General features: G+C 37.8%; 3 long non-coding RNA genes across 3 annotated transcripts; 1 reads left to right on the forward strand and 2 right to left on the reverse strand.

The window, feature by feature from the left end:
* The first annotated feature begins 1035 nt into the window (after positions 1-1035).
* LOC117315986 lies at positions 1036-4447 on the forward strand. The gene is made up of 3 exons (XR_004529799.1): positions 1036-1603; positions 2706-2789; positions 3241-4447. It is a non-coding gene; the product is annotated as an uncharacterized LOC117315986 (long non-coding RNA).
* Positions 4448-8939: 4492 nt separating this feature from the next.
* On the reverse strand, positions 8940-9400 carry LOC117315944. The gene is made up of 2 exons (XR_004529789.1): positions 9191-9400; positions 8940-8972 (listed from the first exon to the last, which is right to left on the reverse strand). It is a non-coding gene; the product is annotated as an uncharacterized LOC117315944 (long non-coding RNA).
* Positions 9401-16802: 7402 nt separating this feature from the next.
* On the reverse strand, positions 16803-17291 carry LOC117315667. The gene is made up of 2 exons (XR_004529739.1): positions 17054-17291; positions 16803-16835 (listed from the first exon to the last, which is right to left on the reverse strand). It is a non-coding gene; the product is annotated as an uncharacterized LOC117315667 (long non-coding RNA).
* Between the last annotated feature and the right edge of the window lie 1318 nt (positions 17292-18609).

Here is an 18609-nt window from a genome sequence, read left to right on the forward strand (position 1 = left end):
GAACACACTGAACTTTTAAATGTCAAGTCAAATTTGTTTTTATAAAATACTTCGTCACTGCATGACGTCACGACTGTCATTGGAATTCCATTCATAGTTCAATGAGAGTGATGTCGATCTCGATCGCCATGACGCGGCGATGTTTCGTGGCTGGTAATTTTAAATTCACTGTGATTTTGGCAACTTCGTGTGTGAACCAGCGAACAGTGACTCTATACGAGTATTCGATCTTTTCTGTGACATAGGATTATGTGTTTAACCGGTTGTCTTGATGGAATGACGAAGGTAGGTCAGTCGATAGGCTAACGATGATCATATTGAAAGGCTAGGATGGCAGTTAGTTTTCATGGTTAGATCTACTCTACACAAATATAGACTCTGAGTTACAATTGAAATAAATATTTTTTATATGAACATCGAGGGGTGTCATTTTTACCGAATGTTCGTTCATTTAAGAGCCAATTCCCAACTTCCAAATACACAGGTTACTGAGTAGGCCTAACAGTTACTGACAGTACAGTAGAGTAAACAAATTCCAGGGCCCCCTGCTGACGCAAACGGAACCATTTCATAGGTTGTGACGTTTGACATTTTCTTTTTATATTTTTTTTATGTATGGCTTTTATTTTACTTCCTGTCATTGCCAGGTGATTGTGTGTGTTTACATGTTTTTAATGACAAATGTCAAATCTGTCGGGTAGGCAAGTCTGTATTGTACTGTAACTGTTACAACAGGCCTGTAGGCGTAGTCTAACTGTTTGTTACAGTAACGGAGTTATATGTTCGCTCAGATGAAATGTCTAATTGTTTAACCGTGTAGCCCTATTGATTTACTGCTGATATGATGTATATTTATCTAACAATGTATGTATTTTTATAGTTAAGTCCAACGTTTCAAAACCGACACCGACAATAAGGACTGTCGGATGTGAACACAAGCACACGACGTTGTGAGAGTTGTCCCCCTTGAACGCAGATTAATCTGCGCGCGTGAAATGCTATGTAAGATAGATTTATCTTACGTAGCTATCTTACATGGGCAAACTCTATCCAACATGGCGAGATATGAGAGAATAACTATTTATCCTTTGTATCTGTGCATCTCGTTCGGGGGTCTGCAGTATTGAAAATATGTGTTGGGTCAACATCACGAATTGGTTTATATTTTTTTAACGGATAATTCTCGTGAAAGCGCCTGCTTTATAGTTCTCCTACTTGGTTGATCATGTCTGTTATTGAGTTAATGTTCTGGTATATGTTTGTGTACTTAGCGTGATGTCCCTCAGTTCTGTTCTATTTGTTTGATAAAGCCTGATGTGTTTTATTGTGGCGAGTTTATTTCTATAATTTTTATTTTTCTGTTGCTTTATATAAAATCTTGGAACCTATTGTTGGCATTGACTGATTTACTGTGATGTTAATTTGTCAAATGTCTCCCCCTTTTCACTATTTTTTTTATCTCTTGTATTGTCATACATGTCTCCCATATTACTATTATTTTAACACATTTTACCCTTTATATTTCCATAAGGTGATGCAACACCTCATCATGACACCCGCTCAGAGGATGGGAATGAATACGAAGGATTGAATCTGCCAAGAGGTAATAGAGTGCTAAAACAACTACATATGAATATAATAGATCGTCAGTAAAAATGAGGGACCACGGTAGCCGAGTGACTCAGGTGTCCCGACACTTTATCACTAGCCCTCCACCTCTGGGTAGCGAGTTCGAAACCCACGTGTGGCAGTTGCTAAACGTAGGTCGGTGTTTTTTTTTTCTCCGGGTACTCCGGCTTTCCTCCACCTCCAAAACCAGGCACGTCATTAAATCACAGTGGCTGTTAATAGGACGATTAACAACGAAAACACCACTCTATCACGCTAGAATATATCTTTAAGGTGAATCAGAGGAGTAGAATATGAGGACTAAGGTATGGGATAGTGATAGTTCAGTTGTAGAATGTTCTGTCATACAGTTGATTATCCAAGGTGTGTAGTTTGAATGATCCTTACCAATTATCAATTAGCGCTGGATAAACGTGAAATAACTCACAAATGATGTTAAATGATGTAGTCCCTAGCCAATACAATTATACCCGGCCTGAAAAAGACCATGATATTAGTTTTGTTTTTATATTACTGTGTTATTATAGATTAATTATTATCTATTAATCTATCTACACACTTGGCACTGGCCAATTGTGTATCCAACACAAATTTTAGAAATAATTCTTGTCGTCTTTAAGGGCTGTAAGGAGGCCCTTGTTAGCTGTTCAAAATAAAATAAAACAATAGTAACACCTTGTTTTCTAACAGCTTCTGTACTTAGCATATGATGACCACACGTCGAAAACGGATTGATTTCCAGGTGTGATTAATAACTTCAAAAAGAAGCGGGTTTAGATTTCGTGCCATATGTTATGCATACACAGGTTTCAAATACGGATGGAGGCATTGGATTTAATTCAGGTCAAAGGTCATGTTATCTGTTACTTATCTTGCTTTTATTTCAATGCAATAACTTCTCTCTTTTTTTTACCTCTCTCGTCCGCACCTTTATAATTTACCCACCACTATTATCCATATTCCCTAAATATTTAAATACGTACACAAGAACAAAATATTTAGTGACTTTCTAACATTTCAATGGTAAAAATACAAAAAAAGCATTGCATTCCTGACAATGTTGTTCTATTTTATAGGACAAGAACACGTTTATGACCTTTCCGAAAAACAAACGTTGGAAAGTACTTGAATGAACAACTGTTAAAGAAAAACTAGTACAGGTAGGTATTTTATATAGACGCCACGATATGTCAGAGGCTAGTATCGTAATCTAGACAGTATTTCACCAATGGACACAAAGGCTAGGACGGCAGATGTAGGTAACTGAACTTAGATACAGACAGTACATCACCTATATACCTCAAGACGTGGAGTTTAGAGGTGGTATGTTAATCTGAATACTTAATAATAATGGACACCACAGATAATAGTATTTTAACCGAAACATTTAGTCAGTATTTTGCCAATTGACGCCAATTACATATGGATTATTCTATTTGAGGAATGATTGTTTTAACCAAAATAGGACTGATATATGTCAGTCAACCAGATAACAAAAGGAATTCACTTGAACAACAATCAGGACTTTAGTTAAGTTGGTTTCAGCATGTATATGATGTTCGATTGTATATGTCTTGTGTCTTAACGACGTGTTTTGTTTATAATCAACAGATAACTACTAAGGACGGATTTAAATGTCTCAAAGAGAAAGCACAGATCACGAGGCTAACGTATGACGACACTATTCTTGTCTGGCTATCCCTTAGAAAATTCAGAATATTGATCAGTTTTTTCAGGTCATCCATTAACAAACCATCTTTATCATATCAAGGTCACATTTTGTTCCAAGGTCATCCATTAATCCATCTAAATCACTTATCGTTTCAGGGTTACAATTGTATCGAGGTCTAAATATCTCACCATGGTTTCCGAAAATATAGGGGTCACTATATTGCCCCAATGTCATCCAATATATCATTCATCGCTTCAAGGTAGTTCCTTATCGTTTATGCATAGCCCATCCGTTATATTAAAGTCAATTATTGTCCAAGGGTCATTAATTGTCCTAAGGTCATCCATCATCTCAAGGTCATTTCAGGTAATCCAATTTATCAGCCATTAATCCTTCCAAGATCATCAATTAAATTAATGTCATTTATTATTCTAAGGTTATCCATAATATCAAGGTGAATCAAGGTCATCTGGTATATCAAGGTTATTTGTTGTTCTCATCAAATATATAAAACTGAAGGCTTTGCTTTGTTTCAACAATAGATTCGATTTTTTTATTGCATTTCAAATACTTAAAAACAAAATTAAAAACACCGAAAAATTAATAGTATCAAAAAGTGCGGTAATCAGTAATGACGTCATGTCCTTGTGACGTTACTCCACGTCAACTTGACGCGCCATTTTGAAAAGACTAATTAGCGTAATTTAAGAGTTCTCTGCTATTATCGGAGAATCTGTGAATAATTAAAGTCAAATGAGTATCTAGTCAACACCTAGTCAGAATATTGATTGGGGAAATCGGCAAGTTTCAATGAGGTGAACGAAAGGTTCACTCGGATGGGTCAAAAACGGAAAACTCATATTCTCACTGCAAAAATTATGCTTGCACTGCAAAATATGATACTTTCACTGCTCATCGCTGCAGTGAAAATATGTGTTATTAGTTTGATAAATTTCTATATTTCACTGGCAAAAATGCAATAAAATTATCTAAAATTATATCAATGACATGTCCCATGTAAATATATATAATTGGTTAAGGTCGAGTATGGAGGGCAAGATGTATATGTTATCATTCACCTATATCTCAATACGTTTGTATATTTTACAATTTCATGTTGTAATTCTAAAAATAAATTTTCTTATTAGTATTGTTTTGTTTGTTTTACACCCCTACATCAATAATAGCAGAATGTATCCGGATCAACCTGTGTGAATTGAATTTGCATTTCATCAATTTCAGTAATGTATAAAAGTGGTCAAAAATGCATTTTACATTTGCCCTAGGATGTCACTATAATGCTGGTAGATAACAGAATAGAGAAAGTGTACATAATCATATCAATTCAGAAACAAGCGTACAGAAGAACCATAGGTCAGTCACACACGTGTACAGAATAAAATTCACACAGTGTACAGAATCATATTAAAGTCATACTAGTGTCAGAATCATATTAAAGTCACAAAAGTGTACAGAATAACATTAAAGTCACACACAAGTGTACATAATCACATTAAAGTAACACAAGTGAACAAAATCATATTAAATGCATACAAGTGTACAGAATCATATTAAATTGACACAAGTGTACAGAATCATTAAATTCACACAGTGTACAGAATCATATTAAAGTCACACAAGTGTACAGAATCATATTAAAGTCGCACACAAGTGTCAGAATCATATAAAGTCACACAAGTGTACAAAATCAAATTAAAGTCACACACAAATGTGCATATTCATCTTAAAGTCACACACACGTGTACATAATCATATTGATATATCACACAAGTGTACAGAATTAAATCAAAATCACACAAGTGAACAGAAACATATTAAAGCAACACAAGCGTACATAATCATATTAAAGTCACACACAAATGTACAGAATTAAATCAAAGTCACACAAGTGTACCGAATCATATTAAAGTAACACATGTGTACAGAATCATATTAAAGTCACACACGTGCCAGAATCATATTAAAGTCACACACAAGTGTCAGAATCATATTAAAGTCACACAACTGTCAGAATCATATTAAAGTCACACACAAATGTACAGAATTATATTAAAGTAACACAAAAGCGTACAGATTCATATTAAATTCACACAGTGTACAGATTCATATTAAAGTCACACACAGAGTACAGATTCATATTAAAGTCACACAGTGTACAGAATCATATTAAAGTCACACACAAGTGTACATAATCATATTAAAGTAACACAAGTGTCAGAATCATGTTAAAGTCACACACAAATGTACAGAATTAAAACAAAGTCACACAAGTGTACAGAATCATATTGACATCACACAAGTTTCAGAATCATTTAAAGCAACACAAGTGTCAGAATCATATTAAAGTCACACAAGTTTTAGAATCATATCAAAGTCACACAAGTGTCAAAATTATATCAAAGTCACACGCAAGTGTCAGAATTATATTAAAGTCACACACAAGTGTACAGAATCATATTAAACTCAGAAACAAGCGTACAGAATCATATTAAAGTCACACACAAGTGTACAGAATCATATTAAACTCCAAAACAAGCGTACAGAATTTATTGATAGTGATGTGTAGATTCAGCGGGGGCATCTCAAATAAATTACGCCATGAGAACCAGGGGTATACTTACATTCACAATAGGATGACATCATGGGAACCAGGAGGATGAATTGTATTGATATTGATGAGAGGACTGAACGGGGATATCTCAACTGGAATACACCAGGAGGATACATATTAATGTGTGACATAACGTACCAGTCAATAATGTGGGCTCATATTTAAACGTTAGGATATGCTTTATAAATACTTGTATATTGTGTATATGACCATTGTTATTTATAATTATTTCAAATGTAAATCAGAAGTGAGAGAGATTATCACGTATATGGGTGTTATTTTGTATATTCGGTACCTTATAAATTGTAAATTTGTAATGAATGTTAATAAAACATAATGTCGATAATCTTGTTAAAACTTTGGTGCTGTTGCAGAACCGCCCACAGCGATTTCTTGGAATCGACTATATTTTCCAGTAAAGCTATGAAAAATACATATGGAACAAGATGTTATTTTCTACTGGACCCATAAGCGCGCCCATAGCGCCATCTACTTCACTTTTTCGTTTACAAGCATACCTGTGTTTTTCACAGACCCATAAGTGGTATTTCTGTTTATCACTGAGAGGTTTTCTCACGACTAGTTTCAAACGAGTTAAGTACAAGATGACGTAGAAAACAAAAATTCGAAAATTTTCATCAAATTCAAAATACCATTTTTAAAATCAAGCGGCAAATTCGGCACGATAATATGCGAGTACTATCGATGTTAATTTTTTAAAAGCATATTCGACTATCCCTCTGTATACCAGCAAAAGAAAGTCGTGCCGAATCACTGGATAAGGGCAGTGATTCAATGTTGAAAAATGTATGTTGAAAAAATGCACGGGCGATACAAGTGGTCCTTGTCGTACACAATAATACAACGTATTGATTTATTATGAAAATGATTTGATACAATGTCCATGGCAATGTATTATGTTCTACTATGTTTAACATACTTATAGTAGTTCCGTATTACGTATGATTCATCATTTTTCTCACTTGACCATCTTCGTCTTCAGTACTTCTTCAAAGCTTCTCCTCCGTTGGGGTGTGCCACACAAAAGTAACCTTTGTCACTTGGTCTTTTGACTACTCACCGCGAATGGTGCTCGGCGTGTTGTTATAATTGCTGTTACGTTTTACAATTCTATTTAGTTCAGTTATTCTGTAGTAAAGTTGTCTTTGTCTCAAATAGGAAAATGGAGAACTCCTGCGTTGGGTTGGGATGTTAAGTTAAGTTCAAGTACAACCAGGTTGGCGATGGTAAAAATCCGCGATAAATTCAGGACTGGATGAAAGATGTTCTCCTTTCTGGAGGTGTCATACTTTCTGAATCAACAGAAGCAAAGATGTGTCCAAAATGCTTTCTCAGATACCTCAAGAAACGTCCTGCATCCGAGAATGCCAATGAACCGGAACGGAAAAAAGCTTCCGTAGACAATGATGATTCTGTTGCCGAATCTGACACTCTGGACGGGTATCTTTCTGTAGATGATTTATACTATGCCCCTTCTTCGAACAGAAAATGTAGCATTTGTCGAACTTACAAATTGAAGAGTTCTAGCTGCATCAGTGAGAAAGCAAGACACCAGCTGCTTATCAAACATAAACTGTACATGCCTGAGAATTCCAGGGTATGTTCAAGTCATCTTCTTGGTAAGGATATCAGTCCTGACATTGAGCCGGTTTTGACAGGGAGGGATAAACTTGTTAATCACTTAGCCACCAAGTCACCAGCTGTTATCAACGATTAACTCAAAATCATACAGAACATGTGCAATAACTTGTCACCGCTTGTATTAAACTTCGACAACATGGATGATGAAGATTGCCAAGCTTGGACAGCTGGGATTGTAATCAATTCAATCAAATACACGATGCATGTTCCGAACATATTACTGGTACAAAAGCATTGTCATCTAAGAATGCCCTTCTGCTGTTTTGGGTTAAACTCAAAACAGACATCTTTCACTCAGTTGGCTTCTCTTTTCCGCATTCACAAATCGAGCGTCAGAAGAATTTTCCAGATCGCTACAGATGCTCTAAATCAAGCCGTAGTTCCCACACATCTTGGTCCGGATCACTGTAGTATTGGATGGTACATATATATATATCGGCAAAAGTGAAGAACATGAGTTTCAGCGGAAAAGTTACTGCGGTAAAAAAAAACCCGCAACTACGTGAAGTGTATGAGTATTGTGTTCCCTAACGGTTACGTTCTAGACACTGTCGGCCCATTTCTTGGTAGTGATAATGACGCCAAAAATCACTGACAAGATACTTATCTCATTACAAAGTCTGTCAGGTATCCTAGAGGAAGATGATCAGGTAATGTAGACAGGGGTTTCCGAGACATTTTGAGCAAACTTAAGGGGATGTTTTTTCCCTTAAGTGAAAAAGGAATGTCACTTAAGTGAAAAAAGAATTTCACTTAAGTGAAAAAAACATAATGCAAATAATTTATTCACCTTAAGGTGAAAAGAATTTCACTTAAGTGAAAAAAAATTATGTGCAGACATAATGCAAAATACTTGTCCCTTAAGTGAAATTCTTTTCATCTTAAGGTAAATAAAACTGACCATATGTCCATAAAGTCACTCTGTCCTCCTATCCACCCCATGGTATAATGGAATGAACCTCTTGGACTAGTCAACTAAGAAACAGTGTGAGTAAACTTTAACTTTGATACGTTCTTATCACTTATCATAAGGGAAATAAATAAAACATATATTTAATGGAATTAAAACATAAGTGAAAGTAAATCATATGGGAAATAGTATTGATTTTACTAACAACAAATGAAGTAGAGAAAAGGTCTCGAATTGGTCAGAAATTAAACACCCAATGCTTGGTCAATAGAAGGACTAGTCCATATCTGATTCATGAGAGTGGGTGTCCGATGGGATTAAATGTTTAAACGGCTTGCCATACAGACGAGGGATACGAGACTCACATCCTCTTAAGGTAATGTAACAGGGTGCTCATGCCTGCCACGGGTTATAGAGAATCCAAAAAGCCATAGTTTGGTTTACACTTTATTCTCCAGGTAAAAACCCTGTAAAAACATACAAATACACAATTTTAAAACTACAATACACAATACCTAATGCGCTTTACATTACGATATATTTACAACCTCTTTTTACAATTTATACATATCTTCAGAGGATATACAATTCTAGACAATTAAACTACATAAAAGTCCATAACGGCTATATTATACATGTTACATATTACATTACAATTACCTTACACTAGAAATAACATACATACCCTATCCCTTGGACAGGGGTTCCTCTCCCGATAATATTACGGGACTCGTAGACAAAGTATAAATTACGAGCACACAAGCGTTCTGTTAAGGAAAAGAAAGCCAAAAATAAATAACCCGCTTCAAGTTAACGTTATCCATTTTACTAAATATAATAAATAAAACCATTTAAAATTACCAGAACTTACTTTATTTTAAAGATAGAATACGGCCTCTCGTTGTAAAATGCACAACAGAGGACCCCATTAGATATATATTTATATTCAACAATAATAGAAAATAGAAAAACAGTTACACACCTTCTCTATTATAATTAGAAATTTATACTTTAAACTTACTTTATCCTTTAACAATAATCTGGCAGATAGTCAACAGTCAAGCCGTGCATGTATATACGTCTTCACCCGTGTGTCGCTGATGTGATAGTCCACGGGTGGCGCGGTCCTACAGGTCGGGTACACTCAGTCACGTGACAACATATACATGACATACACGGGCAACACAAGGTACATGTACAAGACGCGGGAAACTGAACATTACGTAAATGTAAGCACAAGACGCGGGAATACAAAACTTTTACAAACCAGACCTGATGCACATTAAGTATACCTAATATCTAAAATGACAATTAAAATTCACAAATACAACACTCTCACCATCTTTTCAAATATATATGCCACTTTGGCAATTAATATATATATATATACAATAATACATTTATTACAGTAAAACAAAATAACCAACTGCTACATACTTCCCCCCACAGGTCAAATGGCGTCCTCGTCATTTGTCCAGCACCAATGCCAGCACAGCATCAGCCACTTGGGGTGACAGTCCTTTGAACCGATCCGAAGATGCCAGTGACATCAAATACGACACTCTTCGTTGCCAGTCTGGCTCCTGGACGGACATCAAAAAATCTCCAGAGGCATAACGCTCAGGTAGTCTTCTCTGACGTGTTGACCTCCTGAGTTCAACCTCTGGTTCCCGGGGTTGCCTTTCCTCAACGTCTTGAGGCCGACCGTCGTCCTCTGCAACCTCGTCTCTAACTGCATCATGACCGTCGTCATGTTGTTCCTGAATTTCCTCCCTTATCCCAACATCATCCACCTGATTCTCGGTACGGGTTGCTGTACCATCAATTGGTGTTGATATTTCAAGTGTGACTGAATCGTCATCATCCTCCTCCAGTTCCTGCACTTCTGGAACCTCAACCTGTACTGGCGGCATTAAAGATTCCCTGGCTCTAGGAGCACTAGCTCTAGGTCTGTCTGGGCACTGGCTTTGGCGGGTGAACTTGGGTATCCCTGTGTATATAACCAATCGGAAGTAGATGGTTCCTATGCAGTGTTCGTTGTCTGCCAACGCCATCCTCCCTCCTCACCCCAAACACTGGTATGTCCAAGTTCGGTCGACTTACTACAACATAGGCACAGTCCTCCCAACGATCAACAATTTTATGACGGCCATCGAATGCGAGCACCTTCACCAATACTCTGTCACCGATATCAAGTGTGGCCCCTCGCACCCGATTGTCATAGTTAACCTTCTGTCTTCCCTGAGCATTTTTTACGGACCTAGCCGCTATGTCATATGACTCCTTTAACCGGTTCCGTAATCCCTCGGCATAACTGGTAATGTTCCCTTTTGTGGTATTATCAATATTATCCACTCCAAACGCTACATCCACTGGGAGACGCGGATGTCTACCAAACATCAGGAAGTATGGCGAGTATCCTGATGTTTCGTGCCTTGTGCAATTATAAGCGTGAGTAAGTGGTCCAACATGACTCTTCCAATCTTTCTTCTGCTCAGATTCCAATGTTCTGATCATGTCTAGCAAGGTGCGGTTGAATCGCTCACATTGGCCGTTGCCGCTAGGATGATAGGATGAGGTCCTAGACTTCTCAATGCCAAGAATGCTACACACATCCTGCATCACGCGACCCTCAAAGTTTGCACCTTGGTCCGAATGGAATCTCTTTGGCATCCCGTAATGGCATATAAAATGTTGTACCAATGCCTCTGCTGTAGTTCGCGCCGACATGTTCCGTGTTGGAATCGCCTGGGAGTATCTAGTGAAGTGGTCAGTTACTACTAGTATGTACTGATAGTTCCCTTTGGATGGTTCTAATGTAAGAAAATCCATAGCCACCAGTTCCATGGGTTGCGTCGTGACGATATTCACTAACGGAGCTCGAAGAGTGTTCACTGGAGTCTTGGCCCTCGTACAGCGACCGCATACTTTCACCCACTCCTCTACATCCTTGGTTACTCCAGGCCAGTAGAATCGATCCCGTAGTAACGACAGAGTCCTATCGCGTCCTGGGTGACCTAGATCGTTATGAATGGCATGTAACACATCACGGCGTAACTTCAGGGGTAGTACAAGCTGCTTAACAGTTTCTCCATTGCTAACCACTTCTCGAAACATAACTCCTCTGTTCAATCGAAGACTGTCGAAACCTTTGCAGAGCGTAACAAAGTCTGGAGAAGCATTCAGAATTCTTCTTGGACGTTCGCCGCGTCTCACATAAGGCATCATCTTCCCAATAATGTTGTCCTTCTCTTGTAACCTTCTCATCTCAGCTGATGTATAGTTACTACCTTCGACATCTGTTAAATCATCCATCAAATCTGTATACATGCACATGGTCTCCAAATATGGCGTCGTGTTGACCATAGATTGACAAGCTGCATTAACACACTCTATCGGTATATGTCTGATCTCCTCCTCACCTCCCGTCTCAAGATCTTGACCTGGATAACGTGAGAGAGCATCAGCATCCATGTTAGTCTTTCCTGGCTTGTACTTAATGTCGAAATCATAAGCAGATAGGGCTGCCAACCATCGATGTCCTGTCGAATCAAGTTTCGCCTTGGAGAGGACATAGGTAAGAGGATTATTATCCGTATAGACTGTGCATCTGTGCTGGTACAGATAGTCCTTGTACTTCTCCGTAACCGCCCACTTCAGCGCCAAAAACTCCAGTTTATGGGCTGGATAGTGCTGTTCTGCCTTTGTCAATCCGCGACTGGCATATGCTATAACCCTTGCCTGTCCTGCTTGCTTCTGGTATAACACCGCTCCTAATCCCTGCCGACTTGCATCCGTATGCAGCTCGAACGGTAAACTATAATCTGGATATCCAAGTACAGGGGGTGTAGACAACGCTGATTTTAGCTTGGCAAACGATTCTTCTTCATCTGATCCCCATCTCCAAGCAGATGTTGCTTTCTTAGTAGCCTTGCCCTTGGTGTCCTTAGTATGGGTTGGAGACAGAAGATTGGTGAGGGGTCTTGCAATCGCTGCGAATCCCTGTACAAATTTCCGGTAGTATCCGGCAAATCCCAGAAATTTCCGTACTTCCTCCGGCGTAGTAGATTTAGGCCAATCGACGATCTTCTGGATTTTATCTGGATCTGCCTCCACACCATTCTCCGAAACTATATGTCCAACATACTTAACTCGGGTTTTGAAGAAGTTACATTTCTTTGGCGAGAGTTTCAAGTTGCATTCCCTCAATCTGGCAAATACTTGATCCAGTCGTCGCAAGTGCTCCTCATAGTTGTCTGCGAATATTATCAAATCATCCAGATAGATGAGACAGATGCGCAGATGCATGTCACCGAGACAGTCTTCCATGAGGCGCTGATATGTAGCTGGACTGTTACTCAAACCAAACGGCAATCGGTTGAATTACCAGAATCCCAAGGGTCCAACAGTGAATGCTGTCCTTTCCTTATGAGCTTCCTTAACCTCCACCTGGTGATACCCAGATTTCATGTCAAGCACCGAAAAGTACTTCGATCCTCCCAAGCAATCCAAAATTTCTTCAATGCGAGGCAAAGCGTAGGAATCCTTAATCGTGCGTTGATTAAGCTGCCTATAGTCGACACACATCCTTAAAGATCCGTCTTTTTTCCTTACTAATACAACGTTAGATGACCAGGGTGAATGTGATGGTCGTATAACCACGGCTGAAGCCAACTGTTGTAAATGATCTCTAACCTCGTCCAACATTCCTGGTGGTATGCGCCGATGTCTTTGTTTGAATGGCACATCGTTGTCCAAAACAATGTTGTGTTCAACCCTTGTTGAATGTCCAATATCATTGTCATGATGTGAGAATATGTCCTCATAGCTCCTTATCAGATCCACTCCTTCTGCCAGCTTAGATGGAGATAAAGGTGCTGCTGAAGAGAAGTCAAATATATCCATAATACTCCCTTTTCCAGGCTGTTCTGGCGGCATTTCCTGAACAGCTACCTGGTGTAACTCGCATATGATCGCCTTGGGGTGTACAACCAAAGTCCTACTGGTAACATTGGAAAGTTGCACTTGTACTTCAGTTCCATTAATGTAGTCATACTCCACCATGCCAGGAGTCAAATCCAATAAACTTGAAACAGTAGCAAGCTTGGATGGCTGTAACATGGCACACACCCTGGGGTAGTTCACTCCCTTTTCCACACATCCTCTAATGGTCACAAAACTGTTAGGCTTCATAATTATATCTCTATCCTCGATGCACTTTACCAAACCTAATCTACTATCCTGCCGGGCCATGTCCCGTGCTCGCATGGACATACATCTGAATGTCAAGAACCAAGACGTACTTAGATTGGAATCCTGCAGGATCTAGTTCCGTACTGTTGTCGACATTGCTCCATAGCTACGGATAGCACGTTGGTTCCAAGTAAAATTGGCACTGATGTGTTGTAATTGCTGTCTGGCACTACAAGCAGCAAACAATCTATCGAGTCACATCCGGTTACTGTTGGTATACTCAACTGTATCTCCACATTTCCTGAGTAAGGTAACATATTTCCATCTGCACATTCTACACTGAGTAAAGTATTCAAAGGCATAATTGGAATATGAGCTAAATGTTTCTGGTAGAAAGCCTCAGAAACCGTTGACACGGTGGAGCCTGTGTCTAATAGTGCTGTGGTCTGCGTGCCAAAAACCTGTATCTCTGCCTCATTCGGAGATCCAACCAGTTCTCCAGGAACCTTTTTACCACTACGCTTCATGTAATGGGTCTGTGGTAGATCACAGTCTGTAACTGACCCTACATCGCAGACTGATTGGCGTTTAAACCTTCCCATCGATGATCTATGTTAGCACGACAGCCTAGTTGTATATGTCCGTACTGTCCACATCTGAAGCATTGGGGCTCATTTCCTTGATACTGTGGTGGTGGAGGATTGCCTCGTTGCTGGGCCAGGGGATGCTGTGGTTGAACTGGATTTGGCTGCTGTGGCTGAAAGCTCGCCTGCTGCTGGCCTTGAGTATAATTGGACTGATACCCAGACTGAGATCCTTTTTTCTGGTTACTATGGGAACCTTTACCCTTGTCTGCTTTAGCTCCACTCTGCTTTGCTGTAGATTTTTTTGGGTTTTCTTCATTTCTGCCATATCTGTTGTCAATTGCTGGATAAGTCCCTTCATCTCTTTCAGCTCATCTGTAGCTGCAGCCATATGCGCAACAGGTTTGACCTTATCAGCTGCCTTACCTTGAGTTGTCTCCTCTTCTCGCTGCATCAAATCACGTTCGACTTGGCGTACTGCAATTCTCAGATCATCAAATGGTCTGACAGTATCATACTTGTGACCAGTAACATCTTTGATTTCTCGTCTCAACCCAGTCCAGAACATTGTACGTAGCATTCCCTCTGCATTCCGATCTGGGACATCTCCTTGTTGTACTGCCTTATTCATTATATCCTCAAGTCTGCAACTCCATGTAGACACATCCTCTCCCTCCTTCTGACGAGCACTGAAGAATTTAGCCAACAAGGTTTCGCCCTTCTCAACTGCTCCAAATATGCTGTCCATCTTGGCAACAATCGCCCCTACACTTGCCTTAGGTCCCACATTCATCGCTACCTTACTGGCTCTTTCCTTCAATGACCTCCTCAATGCTGTGGCCACCACTTCCTCTCCATGTGTTACCAGCAAGGACCCCACCTCATATCGCCACACATCATAAGCTGTGTCCTTTTCCTCCCCTGAGAAAACTGAAATCCTCACCGCAGGATTAACTGTCACAGTATGGGCAGGTGCCGGCTGTTCATCAGGATCTTCTTTAATAGCCTTCGTCTTAATCCATTCCTTTACAGTTGCCTCACTAACCTCATCACCTGGATTAAATCCCATCTCTGCGAAGACAGCACCAAGTACTTCTAACTGATCCTGAGTGAATTCCATCATGAATGTTTAAATTCCAAGTAATAAACAAGTAAACAACACACTTACCTGGTGAATATTACAAAGTCAAAAACTTGAATGCCACAGTCAACTATTATATCAATATAGGATAAAGGAAATCAAATTAAATCTGAAATCAATGGGGAAAATCACATGAAATAAATATAACACAACACCAGCATACAACAATAATGAATATATACAACAGCGCAAATAAATCAACTTCTGAATAAATGATCAGAAGATAATTTAAATGAACTGACTACTTCCTCACCATACACCGAACAAATAAACATGGAACATTCAACATAAAACATATAACATCAAACATGTATCCGTCATCCTATATAGTAGTTCCAATCAGCAATGTCAAAGTGTCAATGTCAAATTCGAAACAAAATTTTAAGTTTCAAATGCAAACTTTGTTCAAGAAAAAAAATCAAAGTAAAATTTACAAAATAGATCTATACCCAATCATAACACCACTATAACATAAATATATAATGTTACTAGCTTCTACTAAGAATAATAATCAAATTTAAAAAAAAATGAAAATATCAACTGTCAAAAATAGAGAAAAAAAAATAAAAAAAAAAATAGTTCTAGTGAGAAAAAAAAAAATCTAAATCAAGAAGATCTCAAAGCAGGAAAATTCGAAAAAAAAACATGTAAACAGAACTGTGCTCACTACAACATGATCTAACTGACTATGAGAAACCACTCTCCAAATCTCAATAATCAACTTGTCAAAATCTAACTTGTCATCTACATGTATACAATAAGCCTATCGGTATCATAAATATGTAAAATAAACATGGACAGTTTATCACAATCAATAATAAAGCAATAATTATATTACTTATCTCTCCGCAATACCACACTGAACACAAAATTATTTCAAAAAGTTCGTACGCGTGTTCAAATACAAATCTGAAATAAATTTATAAAGACATTCACTTGAAAACAGCACAAATCTGAAATAAAAAAATCACGAGTGTCTCTCCATAAATAGCTCTGCATACACTGTTAATATTGTCTGTGACAACTGTCAATAGTTTACCCGCATTGTCAATTGTTCACAATCCACTGCTACGGTCCATGAAATAAACACAGATGAGTATTCAGCAAGGAACACCATCATAGAAAAATGTTTATAAACATCACACAGAAAAAACCACGTTCTTCACCGGAAGCGGTTAACGTAGGTCAAGGTCAGGATGGGTGACCGAATGACGTCATCACCGGATATCACTCCCACAGTTTGTAGACTTGCTTTTGTCCGGTTCATACTTCCGACAATATCGTAACTGCTGACTCCGCCTTCAGGTTTTAGTTGGGCGCCAAAATGTAACAAGGTGCTCATGCCTGCCACGGGTTATAGAGAATCCAAAAAGCCATAGTTTGGTTTACACTTTATTCTCCAGGTAAAAACCCTGTAAAAACATACAAATACACAATTTTAAAACTACAATACACAATACCTAATGCGCTTTACATTACGATATATTTACAACCTCTTTTTACAATTTATACATATCTTCAGAGGATATACAATTCTAGACAATTAAACTACATAAAAGTCCATAACGGCTATATTATACATGTTACATATTACATTACAATTACCTTACACTAGAAATAACATACATACCCTATCCCTTGGACAGGGGTTCCTCTCCCGATAATATTACGGGACTCGTAGACAAAGTATAAATTACGAGCACACAAGCGTTCTGTTAAGGAAAAGAAAGCCAAAAATAAATAACCCGCTTCAAGTTAACGTTATCCATTTTACTAAATATAATAAATAAAACCATTTAAAATTACCAGAACTTACTTTATTTTAAAGATAGAATACGGCCTCTCGTTGTAAAAAGCACAACGGAGGACCCCACTAGAAATATATGTATATTCAACAATAATAGAAAATAGAAATACAGTTATACATCTTCTCTATTATAATTAGAAATTTATACTTTAAACTTACTTTATCCTTTAACAATAATCTGGCAGATAGTCAACAGTCAAGCCGTGCATGTATATACGTCCTCACCCGTGTGTCGCTGATGTGATAGTCCACGGGTGGCGCGGTCCTACAGGTCGGGTACACTCAGTCACGTGACAACATATACATGACATACACGGGCAACACAAGGTACATGTACAAGACGCGGGAAACTGAACATTACGTAAATGTAAGCACAAGACGCGGGAATACAAAACTTTTACAAACCAGACCTGATGCACATTAAGTATACCTAATATCTAAAATGACAATTAAAATTCACAAATACAACACTCACACCATCTTTTCAAATATATATGCCACTTTGGCAATTAATATATATATATATACAATAATACATTTATTACAGTAAAACAAAATAACCAACTGCTACAGTAAAATATGCTTCAAATTTATTTCACTTAAGTGAAATACTTTTTACCTTCAGGTTAAAAGACTTTTGTTTTTGCATTATGTTTTATTTCACTTAAATGAAAAAGAATTTCACTTAAGTGAAATAAATTTTATTAATCTTAAGGGAAAATCTTTTTCACTTAAGTGAAATAAAACATAATGCAAACACTGCTGTTGAGTGTCAAAGTTAAAGTTTACTCACGCTGGTTTTTAGTTGACATAGCATTGGATTAGTGTTTAATGGTTTTAACAACATCTTCTTTGTCAAAATCGGTTATTTTATTTTATTTACTTTTTTGAAATTAAAAATGAAGGCGTTTCTTAAACATGATTTCTAATTAATTCCAATTTAGGAAAAAATCTGTTCATAGTTATTAGTATGTATAAGCGAAAGGTTTACACTGAAGGTACAGTATAAATCATAAGTGAAATAACACATAATGAAAATAGAACATAATGGTAATAAACCATAAGTGAAATAAAACATAATGGAAATAATTTTTTTGGACCTTGGAGAAAATAAAACTTAATGGAAATGAAACATAACCTATATTGATATCTGTTTCACTTTACTTTCATGATGATAAAAAAAAAGTATCTTCAAGTTATGGTTGTGGATATACAAATGTGGTATAAAACCGGTTTGGAGACATGTCCAAGGGGAGGGTTCATTACATTATACCATGGGGTGGATAGGAGGACAGGGTGACTTTATGAACATATGGTCAGTTTTATTTACCTTAAGATGAAAAGAATTTCACTTAAGGGACAAGTATTTTGCATTATGT

This window comes from Pecten maximus, chromosome 17 (assembly GCF_902652985.1).
Source record: "Pecten maximus chromosome 17, xPecMax1.1, whole genome shotgun sequence".
NCBI classification, from domain to species: Eukaryota; Metazoa; Mollusca; class Bivalvia; order Pectinida; family Pectinidae; genus Pecten; species Pecten maximus.